Here is a 15,040-nt window from a genome sequence, read left to right as displayed (position 1 = left end):
CAAACCACAGCCTACAAGGAGTGGAGGCTCTCAGAAGAAAATGGATTATTTCAAGTGCTGGACAAGGTATACGTATAAATAGGGGGAAGAACAGAAATGTTGCCCTCTAATCGCCAGCCACCTCAAAGGAACCTGATGCTTCTAACTCCACCTGGTAGGTCAGGAGGCTGCAGGGCTGCTCCTCTTTCTGGAGCAGAGAAGTCAAGGGAGACACTGATGAGGCGAGCAAAACGAGGGACCCAGGAGAGGCCCACAGAGAATGGAAATGGTACAGGTGAAGTCTCTCTGGGAGGAAACAGCAAGACGAGGCCCTCAGGGAGTCAGCAGGAAGCTCAGAGGACAAAGGCAACACAGAGCTGCCAAGGATCTGGCCCTTTCCCTTTCTATTCTGCTCAATTTCAAACTGCTGATGGGTGTATGGATGTGTGTTTGAGGGGTGGGGGTGGGGAGACAGCTGATGTCGCCTATGACTGTCTTGCCCCCTCTCTCAGGGAGGGGGAGGGGGAGATCCAGGCTGGGAAGACACCTGCCTATGCTGGCTGGCCCCCTGTCCCCACTCACCCCGTCAGTCCTATGTGGTCATACTTCCAGGCCCCACGCGCCTACACCAGATCCACAGGACCGACCTGTAGGTGAACCTTCCCTAAACCTCCTCTCCCTGGGCGCCTGGGCAGGTATCCCACAGCAGCTCTTCCAAGCCACTGCTCTCTTCACAAACAACATCTCTTCCCAGAGACGACTTTCTTTTTTCCCCTGAGACTTCTTTTACACCTAGATCTCACTGCCCAGAGTGAATGAGCAGCCACCTCTTGTAAAGCACAGTGCATCCATGTCTACATCCTCAATTTCTTTTCTTTTCAGAGCTGAAGGGTGGAGGCAGTGATTTCAGAAGAACAGCATTAGTTGAAGCAAAGACGAGTGACCAGGACAGGCAACAGTTGTAAGATTCACTTCATCTAGAGAACATTCTTCAGCTGATAAAACCCTGCTCAGATGCCTTGAGCTCACGCTGTGTACAGTACATGTGCACATGGCCTAGGGGCCTGAGTGACCAGGCTGAGCCTGGACCATCCACTGTGAGAAAAAAACGCATTATTAACTGCTTCCTAGGGAGAGCACGGCAATATGTTTGGCTCTAAATTGGGACTGGGTTTAAGGAAAAGAAAGAACACAGATGAAATTTTTGTCTCCCGAGAAGCCAATCTCCCCCTTGGTCCAAAAGCAAAGTTAAGATTAATGAGCTTATGTGTTATATTTACTGATAAGTTCATTACTTGTAGATATTGGATAGCAGTTGTCTTTGTCCTAAAGGACTTCCCAGCCTAAGCACGGATGGCCTCAATACGCATTCTCCATCTAACAAGCACAGCTGTCTTTTGGGAGCAAAGCCCACCTGGTGGGGGAGAACCTGCCGCTAAGGCTGGGGCCTGGGGTGGGGTACCACAGTATGGTGGCATGATGTGTGTGAGGACAGTTATGTTACCAAGTCCTGACACACTTCTATAACCTCAGCACCTGCAATAAGGGGTGGGAGAACCCCTGCTGCCCCTTCCCTTCCTTTTTTTTTTAAGATACTGGGATGATGCAGGAGAAGGTCCCAGGTGCTCTTCTCTACTTTTGACAAACGGTGCCGGCTGAATTAAAGTAGCAGGAAATGGATTACTTCTGAAATTAACTCGGCCCTGGCTCAGCCTAACACCTCATTAGTCAAAGGCAGACTGGGGTGGAGGGGAGAGGCTGTAGTCTTGTTCTTATCACACACCCCCACAACCTTGCTTAGTGCTTGCCTTCTGCTGGCTAGAGAGCTGCCACCTCAGGGGATCAGAGAACCCCAGGCTCCATCTGGAAAAGGAAGCAGGCCGTGACAACCACAGCAGCTGCCTGATACACTCTCTCCCAGCCTGAGGATTCTCCAGCCAGCCAGAAACATCTCATTTCTCCATTCGAGTTCTGTGTACCTCTGTTAGACACAACTTGACACTTGGCTTTGAGTTCTACAAGGTGAAAACCACTACACAGCAGCTACACTTGGGAGCAGCATGGGTAACAATTAGAATATATGGCACTGTCATTCACTACGGAAAAGTCTCGGGAAATTCCGGAAGGCTAGCTGTCCAAGTTGCTGCACTGAGGTTGTTAGCTGACATAAATTAAGCTCAATCCCCTCTTCTATCAGGTTCATTCTCCAAAAGGAAGTTATATGCTGGAACTTGTCCCAAATGCTGAGTAGACATTATCCATTGACAGCAGCCAGTCGGCTAAATGCATGGCTAAACACATGTCCATGTCAGTGCTGGGGAGTGGGCGGCTCTGGATACAGGGGAGGGCAGGAATGACTGGTGGGTGGGACGAATCTCTGTCCTTTTCTTGGTACCCACAGGTCTGTTACCAGAAACTTCTGCAAGTGTCACGAACTCTCAATTACTCTCTGATTGGATTCTTTAGACCAAGCTGGATATGGAGAAATGAGTTCAGGCTGCTGGAGAAGATGACTGTTCTTAATTTCAATGATGAACACCATTTTAAAACATAAGGGGATTTACAGCCTCTATCTGTACCATATGATTCTCCACGCTGTTTGTTCATTAGCAACCAACTGGGGCCTTTCCAGAGAGGGTCAACCAAGGCAGTGTCTGAAGGGATGAAAGCACAGAGGACAGTGAGCTGGTCAGCTGAGATGCAACAGGAGTTTGGTATCATCACCCAGGGTACCATACAATTCTTTTTTCCCTGATTTAAAAAACTATGTATCAAAATTAAAATCACTCACTCATGCGCATATGTAACATTCCATATCCATATGCTCCTTATGGCCCCGAAGTTCAGTGACATGTGGTTTGAAAAATAATTTCAATATACTTTTCCCTACAATGATTATACACCACATAGTACTTTATAGGGATGAGGAGGGATCAGGGGCTGGAGAATGTGATTAAAAGGATACTGATCCCCAAAACAGAAGGAAAACACCCAAAGCAAAGCTTTTGAAAATATGATCTGCCTGCTAAATGTGCTTTAACTTCAGCCCTTTCCTTGCCATCTCATGTGACTGGCTGCCCTGCTCCTTACAGCCCCAGATTACTGGTTTTCCATAACATACTGGCCTAGGAGGCAGCTGCAGAGCTCCTGTAAGGCCACCAGAGTTGTTTTCAATAAAACTGCACAAAACACTCAAGAACCTGTGTGGGCATCTTCTTTGTTGGCTGGCACTGAAGAGCAATTTGGGACAAGCCCTTGATTAAAAAGGGAGGGTGAAGAAGGCTCTCTGAGCACTTTGTTCTATAGCCTACCTTCCTTCCATGGCCACTCCCTGGCTTCTGACAGGCCATCCTGTATGTAGAAAGAGGGACAGCAGGCCGACTACAGGTGATCCCAATCAGCCCCTCCCTGGCAGCTGAGCTGGAAGGTCTCCAACAGCTACACCCTCATGAAAAAATCTTGAACTAAGCAGCCAGCATTAGGAGAGAAGAGGCTGCCTGCCTAGATGGCCCCAGAGGCTGACCTACCTGGGCTCATCCTGGGTTGCTCAAGTCTGTGGCTATGGACAGTGAAAGATGGGAGGATACCAGAAGCTTCCCTAACTCTGTCACTATCACAGACACAGGATTACAGCAGACAGCAAGAAAACATAATTGAGGACTATCTAACCCTTGGTCCAAAAGACTGTATCCCGCATGAGAAATACAAAGCGCTCCTGATGTGGACCTGGGGCCTGGGGCAGCCAAGAGCCATATGCCACATCAGCCTGAAGATGCCCAACACCCAATGGCCCTGAAAACACATTCAACGCAAAAGAGAACTGAGGCTCATTTCTCCAAGACTCACAAAGATCTGAAGGGCAGCTTTCATTCGGTGGGAACCAAACTTGACCTGACCCTTCAGCTTTAAAAGCTAACATCTAGAAGTCATACTGTTCATCTTAGAGTCCTCATCCACAGTTAAAACCTCACATCTGCTTACACAGGGAGGGGTTTGGGTATCTTGAGACTCAAACATACAGGACCCAGAACAATTTGCACAAATGCTGCCATTGAAGATGACAGCCAACACTTTGCTCTAAGTGCTATGAAAGCTGTAACACTGGTTCCTGTTTACTGACTTGTTTACAAAAATCCACAACAATCACTGCCCAAGAGGAACACTGGGAAAGCTTGTCCCAGACCCTGTGTCCTTTACCTCTCACTAGTGCTGGTAGGCAGGGCCCTGAGGGCAGCTGAACCAGATAACAAATGCCTTAGTGGCCAGCTCTGCCCTTCCACAGCCCCCCACCCACAAGCCCGGGGAAATAGCCAAGTACAGGGGTGGGGGGGGGGTGCAGGAGCTGGGGGCAGAGGGAGGGAGGCAACCTTATATCCTGCAAGCAGTGCCCACCCTTGGCTGAGGCCCTGTCTCACCAACGCAACCACCTCCACCGACCCCCGCGCCCCCCCACCCCAGGCCAAGCACTTCCCTCCAAACTCTAAGAATTAAGCAGGGTTGAACCTTTTTTCATGGAATTTCCCAAGGGAGATAAAGCAATGCTAAAATCTACATTCAATGTCTGAGTCCTTCACATTTTTATTCAATCCCTGTCAGACAGAAATGCTGCTTATCGGTTTTATCTTGGGCTGGTATTTATTTTATTTTTTTAAAAAGATTTTATTTATGAGAGAGAACAGAGAGAGCACAAGTGGTAGGGAGGGGCAGAGCCAAAGGGAGAAACAAACTCCCCACTGAGCAGGAAGCCTGACACAGGGCTGGATCCTGGGGACTCTGGGATCATGACCTGAGCTAAAGGCAGACACTTCACCCACTGGGCCAGCCAGGCGTCCCCAAGCAGCACTATTTAAAGCTGGCAAAGCTGGGCAGCCCTGGATACTCCTGGACTTCAGTTAAACATTTGTTTTCTTGCAGATCCCATAACCCCAGCTTGAAGGCTCACCCACAATGGCAGTTTTAGTAAAGCCACAGACCAGGGCAAGCAAGCCTAAGCTCACTTTTTACGTCACTTACAAGAAATATTTTACACTTTCTTGTTCATTTGAATTTCAAATTGCCAAAGGTTCAAGAAGAAACTAAAACTACTGACAAGCCTTGGGGTGGAGGCCTATGACATGACCCACCGGTGCTCAGCCGTCTGCGCACACACGTCCGTCCCGGCGCGCCTGCCCACCAGCTCTGGAGGCTGTGCTGGCCACGGAGTGGTCCTGAGGCCCAGGCAGGAGGAAAATCAGAGGCTGCTCCTACACAGGAGCATGGGCTCCAACAAAGAGAACCTACCTGAGACCTCCCAAAAGCTGCCTGAAGAAACCTGGCAATGGTCACTCTCAACCCATCAACAGAAACGACCTGTGATCCACGTGCCTATTTAAAGAACAGATGACAAATATTCCTGACCCATGTGTCTGAATGACCAGGCAAGCTCGTTAGAAAAAAGAATCACATTTTTTTCCAGCAAGGTAAAAGTTTCTTAAAGCTCAGGACAGCAAGCTGACCTCATACCTCATTTGTAAGTGCGTGCTAGGAGCAGCAGGCGGCTACAGGAAAGCTTGCTGGAAAGCATTAGCCATTTATAACCCCACCAGCAGCAACCCTGGATTACACCACATCTACTGACCCAACGCCCAAGGCAGAATTTGTAGCACAGAAATGTATTAAAGGATCTTAATGCACTTTATTTCATCAGACCCATGGTACAGGCAAAGCAGCTGCAGGTGTTTCAGGAATGGAATAGGGTCTGCTTTACATTCTCCTCCACCTCTGGCTCTGCATGGTGGAAGGAAAAGCATCATACTCCAAGAAGCACCACTGGATATCCTGGCTCACAAGCTGGCAGGCACAGTGCTTTGCTGGACTTGGGGAGAGAACGGGTGAATGGGTATCAGTCTGTCCATTCTTCAGAGGAAAGGTGAATTTGCAATTTGGAAGAGCCTATTCTACTCGACAATTTAACAAAAAGCACTAAAACATACCAAGACAATTCTAAAACAGAAACAATCATCTGTTTTCCCCCAAACCAATTAAAATACCAGTTAGACACAAGCTAAATGCTAGCATAAGAGGCAGTGTGACAGAAGGCAGAAGACGGGGCCTCTGTGCAACGAGCTCCTCACGCGGCTGTGCACACTCAGCCCATGGCTCTGAGAGAACAGTCAGCAGCAGCGGAGAGAAAATGGTCCTGGTCCAGCGTGACGAAGCTCCTGATGCAGTCTGCACATACGTCATTGTAAAAGTATAAAAACTTCACCACTCTGGGTATCCTTTATCGCTCTCTAGACGGCTCCATTCTCGCAAAAACTTGAATGAGCTCTTTCCTCTCCTCTGGGGGAAATGTGTGCCCTGTCTCAGTAATGTCTCCTGTCACCCAGCTCAGGAGGCCTCCCTTTCCTTGACCTTCAGAGAACAAGTCCTGCTCCCCTGGTTCTAGCCTCCCCCACCCAGGAAAACCTAGTCCTGTTTTTGGCACCTGGGATGGGAAGTGGGGCAGGGCACCTGCACCAGAAAGGATACTGGGCCATCAACTCTGACTTGTGCAAACCCCACTCCGAGAAAGCCCTATAACACCTCAGTGCCCAAGAGAAGGGGGCTGGCTGCTGGCTCACCTTCTGCTAGACTGTTTTACCTACAGATGAACATATATTTAAAAACTAAGAGAAAACGGATCTAGGTGGTTTTTGCCACAGAAATAATGACTTGCTCTTTCAAACACCATTACATTTAAGTAGCCGAGAGCATTAGCCTCTTGGTACCTTGGGCAGTTTTAAGGATCTGGAAAACCCTAGGAGGTACCACTACTCTGGCCTCCTCTCCATCCGCCGCCCCCACCCCCCGCCCCACCACCAGCCTCTCAGCGCCTCGGGAGAACAGTAAGGTACTGACAGGAAACTTCTATTTCTCAGGTGACCTTATCCTCCTCCCAGCAGACTTGAAATTTGTTTGCCTTTCTCTTTCAGCATTACCTTGTCCTTTAAAAGATTACCTTCTCAAATGGAGCACTCACCTAGAAAACTAGCTACAATGGAGAAAAGAAAAAGAGCCCCACACATCCCACCCAAGAGCCACCGAGGGCACGGTCTGGGCGCACAGGAGCAACTCTGCTACCAGACCTGCCAGAGAACTGTGGCTTGTTTAGCCAATGCGAGGACTACACAGACAAGTCACAGAATATCAGTGGTGCTCGGACTATAAATGCTATGTGTCTCTCTCCAGAAGAACACTTGGAAAAGAAAGGAATACTTCTCCCATTTTTCTCTATTGGCCTTCCACTTCATGTGATGAGGTCATGTGAGAGTACAAAGATGACAGATTGGAGTTGGGAGAGATCAATGGCTTAGTCCCACCTTTGCTGCTAGGGCAAATCCCACAAACAGGGTAATCTCAAGGTCTCTTTCTGGATAACCGAGTGAAAAGTACTGGACTCAAGTTCTAGCTGCACTGCTCTGACATTTAATCTTTTAGAGCCTCAGCTGTGCCTCTCATAAAATGAGGTTACAGACATGAAAACAGCCAGTGCAAGGCAGGTTGGTTGCTGCTCTTCTGACTTTTGTTACCCCCTCACCTTACACAATAAAACTAACACACTGGGACTTCAAGGCTGGGAGCCCCTTGCCCTGTCCCTTCCTCCTACTCCTCCTCCCCTTCACCTCTCAGTCTACTCCCTGGTTTCCTTCTCCTAAGTGAAGCTGCTATCGACACAGGAGAATGAATGTGAAATCTTCCTCTGGACACGCGATGCACTTTCCTCTGTCCCCTGCACAAACCTCTCTGTACCGAGGCACAGGCACAGTAAGTGACAAGCTCAGTAAAGCCTTCTGTTGAAGATGTGCAAATGTTAGAGAAACTTGATTTAAATATATGAAGACTACACAGGGCAGCTGAGAAAGCACTCACTGGTTAGGGACACCATGAAAGGGACCTGGAAACTTTCCAAGGACAGTGGAGAGCAGCTCCTCTGCTCCTGTGGGGGCTTCTCCACAGCTATGGCTGTGAATTCTGCAAGCCCCTGTTACAATCAGAGGCAGTGCATGTGTGTTTCCCAGTTTGGTCACGTACTGACTGTGCGCTGAAGAGGCCGTGTCTATCTCCCTGAGGCTGGCAGGCTGGAAGCTGCAGTGGAAGGAGGAATGAGAGAAAGGAACAGACTCTAGACACTCAGAGAACAATTATGCTTTTATCCAAACTGCACCAGTATCCCATGCACTTGTTTTGTGCTTCAAGAATGAGAAGTCTCTCCACATGCCTCTTGTTTTCACATTAACTCAAACAGGTCTCTCTGAGGAGCTCAAGAGTGTAAGTATGCTCTTTTCTATTTTCACAAAATGTTAAGCCTTAAAAGTCACAAGTCCCACAACAGACATCTGCTGTCCACCATTCGAAGCATGTGCAGAGGGGAGGGCAGAGAAGCTGACCTCTTGATTCTCCATTTTTAAGGTTAGTTAATTTAAACACAGCCTCTCCTGGAGGGCAAGAGGCTTATTCAGCAGCAGAAGATTGTTTCAGCTGTAGACAGGAGTTCAGACTTGAGAACAGACTATAGGTACATACAGTTAAACCCCCCAGTGAATGGACAGCCCACCCCAGGATTCTAGAGACTTCTTACCTGGCTGTGTGGAAGAAGCTGACCTCACAGCCCAATTCCCTTTCACCTGGAGAGTGGGTGGGGAGGGGGCTCAGATACAGTTATAGTCTGGCTATGTAACAAGCTCCATGAATGAAGCCTGCTCACTGCTAAATCTAATGGGCCCTTTCCAGTTCTCCTTGATAGCGTCTGGAACAGTTTACTACTCCCGAGGACTCCCATGGGCACAGGCTACTTTCCCTGTTTTTGGTCTCCTGCACTAGTGTTAGAATTATTCAGTGCTGGACTCTCTTTTTGTCTCACCCCATACTTGTCCAGGGTTTAAAGCCCTAACCATACATGCCAACAACTTTGAAATTTCTCTCTCTGCTCCAGACCTCTCTCTTTGGAGCTCTATGCCTCTGGATCCCCTTATCTACTGGATATCTTGGATACCTTAGACTTAAGGCATCCAAAATGGAATACTTGCTACTTCTTCAGCAATTTGCTTCTCTTTCAGTGTCCCCCACTCTACTAAAAGAATGGGCTCACCCTGCTGCCAGTCACTCATGACAGAAGACTAGGTCATCACTGATATCTTCCTCATTCTTCAACTACCAAGTCCTGTGGATCCTGTATCAGCTCAGCTTTCACCTCCTCTAGATGCTAGCCTTCCCCCCACCCCCACTGCCACTTGCCCTTCTCATTCTGCCATCCTGTTATACCAGAGCACTTACTCCCATCAGAAAGTATCTCATTTATCTGTTTCCTTGTTTACTGCAACTCTCCCCCAAAGAATAAAAGCACCATGAGGTCAGGGGCTTTGTCAATTTTATTCCCTGCTTTTGCTCTAGAACTCACGGAAGTAAACTGAATAAATAAATAATTTGAGTCAACATCTGACTCATTAAAAACAGAAGAAAATTACTTCTAGCAATTAAAGAATATAATGCTGGTAACTTTGCCCCTCCCTACCACTCCTGGAGAGAGGAACACCATCACACATTCTATCTCCAATTACTTGGGTGAACAGAAGCACAGTGAGCACAATCTGAAACTATTATTGTCTGGCTTTGGATATTCTGTTTGCAGCAGCAGGTTTACTTTCCTAATTATGCTTTTCTATTGCCATTATTAATATTAGCCTATACTCCCTGAGCTCACTCTGAGAGGCAACCCAGAAATGTCCAAGATGCCATGGGATGCATCCTAGAGTTAAAACTTTGCTGTAACTCATGAGCACAAATGAGCTCAGTACAGATAATGAAGAACTGAACATCATCACCCAAACTCCCACTGATACTCATTTCCTACTCCACCCAGCATTTTGGTCAATTACTCCAGATTCCGTGGAAAATTAATCCTGAGCTAACAATCTAGTTCAAAGGAAGAGCTGTTTAACTGATACAAGAGCATTAACACAAACCTGGCCCTTTTCCCTGTAAATCTGGAAACCTTCCCTTCCCAGGTACACCTGTAACACTGCAGTGTGCCGCTCTAGAGAGCACACATCATCCCATATTTTAATCACAAGGATGCACAGACCCTGTGGTGTGCTGATGCAGAGCTTCTATCTCCCAGGGACCTTGGGGCAGACATGGTTCAAGAAGAGGAGCATGTGAGTGTGTGGAGTGGCCTGCTGCTAGACAGCATAATCCCGTGAGGAAGAGACTGGCTCAGTGCCTCAAGGCACAAGCGGGCTGCCAAAAGACAAGGCTGCCATTACCCACAGGGATGTCTTCAAAAGCGGCAGCCACTGCCTGCTACCTCCCACTCTACAGCCCAAGAACAATCCATCTACATCCAAGCAATATCTTGACTGTTATTAGAAAATTCTGGTCATAGGGTGCATCTAACATCTGCACAACATGCTTGTCCCTGTGCCTCTGCAGGCCCCGAACACTGCTGTGGAGAACTCACCAGCATAACTGAAGGGGGCCTGGCTATATGCCGCTAAGAGAGCCACACAGGCCAGTGCCAGCTGCCTCCCAGTCACCCACCATGATACTGCATATTTCAGCAGGTACAAGAGCTGGTGAGGCCCCATGATCAGGGACTAGGAGGCACCCAGAGCAAAGAGGGACACTCCTTGTCATCTCCTCCTTCCAACAATGTTCCAGGCACTGCGTTGTGGGCTGAGAATCAACTAGACAGATGGGCGGCTCTATCTCTCAACTCCACAGGTGACAACACAGAAGGAGAACATCCTTCAAATCTCAGGAAGAAAGAAAGAAGCAGGGGCACCCTCCCAAGCTCACACTACCCCTTGAGCAAATGCCGGCCGACTTCCTGCACCCATCACACCTCCATTTCTGCCCTCTAGTCCTTCTCCACTTCGTTTCCTTCCACTTTCTCTCCAACACCTTTCCCCAGCTCTTCTGTTTCTCGGGGTGCCCCAGTAGCTGTGGCTGCCCTGACACCTACTCTGACAGCAGAAGATGTAGCCTGCCGGCGTAAAGAAAGGCTTGGTATCCACACTGGGCGAGTATCCACACTGGGCGGCTTCCACGTGCGCACCTCTCATCAGTCTGCAAAGCACGCGGGAGAGGACTTCATCTCCTACTTGATTCCGCCTAACTCTGGACCAGGATGGGAATAATGTCTGTGGAAAGATGAACTATTTCCTGGAGAAGCCAGCTGACCCAATTATTTTAGGCACTTCTCCAGTGAATTATAGGGTTGACTCATCCACCCTTTCCAATCTCTGGACACAGAACTCTGTTCCAACACTTCACAGTGAGCCTAGACTACTCCCACCTGCAGTGTGATAGCTCTTCTTCCATCAGCTTGACAGCGCCTTCTCTCAGCACTTACTCTCTTGACTATCTAGCACTTGTGTGTTTGCAGTCTCTGTGTCTCATGCACTTCATGGGCCCTGTCCCACGGACACTCTCCCTCATGGCACTGAGTTTCAGAGACATCTGATGGTGACATCACGCACTGTCTGAGAGCTTACAACCCACAAACACTGTGATGGGACTCTGGTTAGTGGGCAGATGAATTGTGTGCTAAGGTGGACTTCTCCGTATCTGCCTTTCAGTCAATCATAATGCCCCCCAAATGCAGATTTTCTTTTGAGAACACTGGCTACAGTATCAACCAACGCCACAAAGCTTGTGTGGCTATTTGTCACAGTCTTATTCAGGCTCATTGCCAGCAACATGATAGCAAAACTTGAAGTGGTAAGGCTTTCTTAGAGTCTGTATCTCCAGGGCCCACAAGCTGAGGAGTAAGGACTATCTTATCAAAGACTTGGTCTGCTTAGGTAAAAGCACTTTCCAGAAGCAGAAACAAACTCCACTGATATTGATCTCTTCAGAGGAAAGGTGCTATAGAAATCTCATCTAATAAATAAAGGATTCAGGCTCTAGTGTTAGGCTGTCAATCCAGCAAGGAAAAGAAGCTATCAGGCTCAAGGAGTCAAAAGTATTTATTGGTCATTTGTGCACTGTTTACAGAGCTCTATTCTAGGGGCTGGGTGGAGGAAAAAGAAAAGGAAGAAGTCACAAGTTCCTGCCTTGAAAGACAGCTGGAGATGTGCAGAGAGGAAAACAGCTGAAGGACACAAGAAGCAAAGCAAGAAATCAACTGCAAATAAAATCAATACAACCCAGCTATGTGCAATAAATCGGGGGCACTGAGGAGAGGTCAACTGAATAAGGCATCCTGGAGGAGGTAAGTTTTCAAGGAAAATGAGGACATGAATTAGCACTCAGGAGAAAATGGAACATCCACATCAATAAGAATTAAGTGCCACCGTGTCTCATAATTACCCAGGCACAGTGGGAGACAAAAAGGTGGCAACACTATGGACCCTGTCCTCCAGAAGCATCTTATCTAGATGCAGGAACAAGTAGTCCATGGAACACCACTGAAAAACAGTGCACTGAGATGGCTCATTAACACCATCTCAAGAGGTTCTCACATAGTAGGCTGCCTACATTTGTACCACCCATTGTTCATCTCTGAACTGGGGGAGTGCTTAACAAATGGGCTAAGATCTATATGGTTGAAAATAAAGGTAACTCGGGCTGCTACTTCCTCACTGCTCAGAACGCCTGGGCCAGCAGGGGGACACAAACAGCGCAGGATTCTGGGAGCTCAACAAATCTGGGCTTGCATGCCAGGTGCTCCCTTAGTATTTCTAAGTTACTCAACCTCAAAGCTTATTTTCTCTTGCTATAAAAATGTAGTACCACTTTACAACAAAGCTTTTATCAGGGTCAAGTGATTTAACACAGAAGCAGGCATTCAGTACATAGCAGGTACTGGATAAAGCTGTCCTTTCTCTGGGGCGTCTGGGTGGCTCAGTCAGTTAAGTATCTGCCTTTGGCTCAGGTCATGATCTCAGAATCCTGGGATGGAGCATCATGTCAGGCTCCCTGCTCAGTGGAGAGTCTTCTCCCTCTGCCTCTGCACCCCTCTCCCCGCCTCGTGCTCATCTTCTCTCAAATCTTTTTAATAAAAGAAAAAGGTCTTCTTTTTCCTTCACCCAGAGGATCACAACTACAGAGTTCACTCATTCAACTCAAACGTTTACTAGGCATGACTGCACTTCTACTTCGGTAGGAGCCACCAAAGAACACTATATGACCCCTGTCCTCCAGTACTTATGGTCTAGAAGAACAGTTTTAGCATGTTCTGCAAAGTACAGCAACAGAGGTCAACCATGGACTTCACAAGAGAGACTTCTTAGCAGTTTAGAGAGAAGGGTTTTTGTTTAAAAAGATACCCAGATTTTGTGAGGGCCCCATAAGGAAGACCGTGGAGACCCTGAGCCCACTCTGGCATTCCTATACCCACTCTAGTCCCCGATGTCCCACAGCAGTTCTTTAGTCCCTATAGACAGACTTGCTACTGGAGGAACAAAGTGCTGGAAAGCCAACATCCCATGTTCAAATATCTGAAGAGCAGGCTTTCTCAAAGATGATTTGTGACACGTGACTCTGAAGGGCAGAGTAAGGAGGAATAAGGCATGTTCTATGAGGAGGCTGGCTTTGGGTCAGCAGTTGAAGCACTAGGCAATCTAAGCGGCCTGGCAATAAGACACACCACACTCCCTTCTGGGCTGAAGATGTGCGCGGCAGCTGGATTATGTGCCTATGCGGTGTCTGTGTCAGTTTGGGGGTGGGGGGTGGGGCTGGAGTGGCACCAGATGGATAACTTCTAAGTTACTTAAGTACTTGGATTCTATGCCAGAGTGACAGGTTAGGCAGGAATGAGACAATGGTGTAGTTCTCTACAGGGATCTGTATCTCTGTGACCTCCAAAGCGCTTATCTTATTCATGTGTAAGATGAAGCACAGGTTTTATTCAAACACATTCATCCCCAAAGTTGAGTATTTAATTAAACCATAAGCTTATCAAATATTTTAAATTAGACCAAGTAGGCAACACTACCCTATCTGATAGTATATACGACTTGTCTACTTTCCACCCCGTACCAATAAAAATTCAAGGCAGATAAAATTATGTAACAATAAATAATGCTAAGGTTTCCTACCTACAACTTACTCCTTTGGCCAAATATTCCACTGGGAAACCCTCAGGTTGTACATGTACCCTGGCTTCATGAATATACATGGAGACTGGCCCAGACATTCTCCCATTTACCCACTTGGGCCTGCCTTCAAATACTACTACAAAAGGGCTTTCCCCTAAAGATAACCAGTAGGCTCACCAGAGCACCACATTTCTGTGACTCCCAATTTTTCTTGTGTATTATTCCTTAGCACTGTCTGGGCACCACCATAGGCCACACACTCTATTAAGGGCAGTGGGAAACTACAGAATAACACATAGGCCCGACCCTTGAGGATTTTAGAATCTAGCAGGAGAAAGGAGATCATGGGAGGAAGGCATATGAAAGAAAGAAAAAGAGTATGGAGCTAACTAGATCTGATATAAAGACTCTATGATGTGGATCACCTTACTTGATATGTACAGTAATTATATTTGTTCTTAAATTACCTTTCCATTTCCTATGGGGGGAAAATGAGCTATTAGGTATAAAGATAGTATATCAAACACTGAGGTATATTATAGTTACCTGAGCAACTGCACTTCTACTTTCTAAAGAAGCTCCCCCTTCTATCCAGGGATTGGGCAATGCCGGTCTGAGGCCCACATTTATCCAGAAGCCCTGCTCATGAGGGAACCTTAGTAAGAATCTACTCAGAAGACTGGAAGTGTCTACGAGTATGTATCTGCATACAGTGTACTGAACACAAGTGAGTTTAACTATGTACATTAAAGGCCTTGGAAAGGGCATTTCTTTGGCAAAACGTTGTGAACAATTTGTCATGGATCTGAAGGAAAAAAATTTTAAATCCTCTTATTTTGACTAAATACTACTTTAGGGGCACCTGGGTGGCTCAATCAGTTAAGCATCTGCCTTCAGCTCAGCTCATGATTCCAGGGTCCTGGGCTTGAACCCTGTATCAGGCTCCCTGCTCAGCTGGGAGTCTGCTTCTTCTTCTCCCTTGGCTCCTCCCACCCTGCTCA

General features: G+C 47.4%; 1 protein-coding gene across 6 annotated transcripts in view; it reads right to left on the bottom strand.

Annotated features, from left to right (window-relative positions):
* ZFAND3 (zinc finger AN1-type containing 3) overlaps nucleotides 1-15,040 on the bottom strand; it is a 335,420-nt gene that overhangs the window by 2,883 nt on the left and 317,497 nt on the right. The gene's annotated exons all lie outside the window — the stretch shown is intronic.

Source organism: Mustela nivalis (genome assembly GCF_964662115.1).
Source record: "Mustela nivalis genome assembly, chromosome: 5".
Classification (NCBI taxonomy): domain Eukaryota; kingdom Metazoa; phylum Chordata; class Mammalia; order Carnivora; family Mustelidae; genus Mustela; species Mustela nivalis.
The sequence above is the reverse complement of the archived record's forward strand: the minus strand, read 5'-3'. Positions and strand labels throughout refer to the sequence as shown.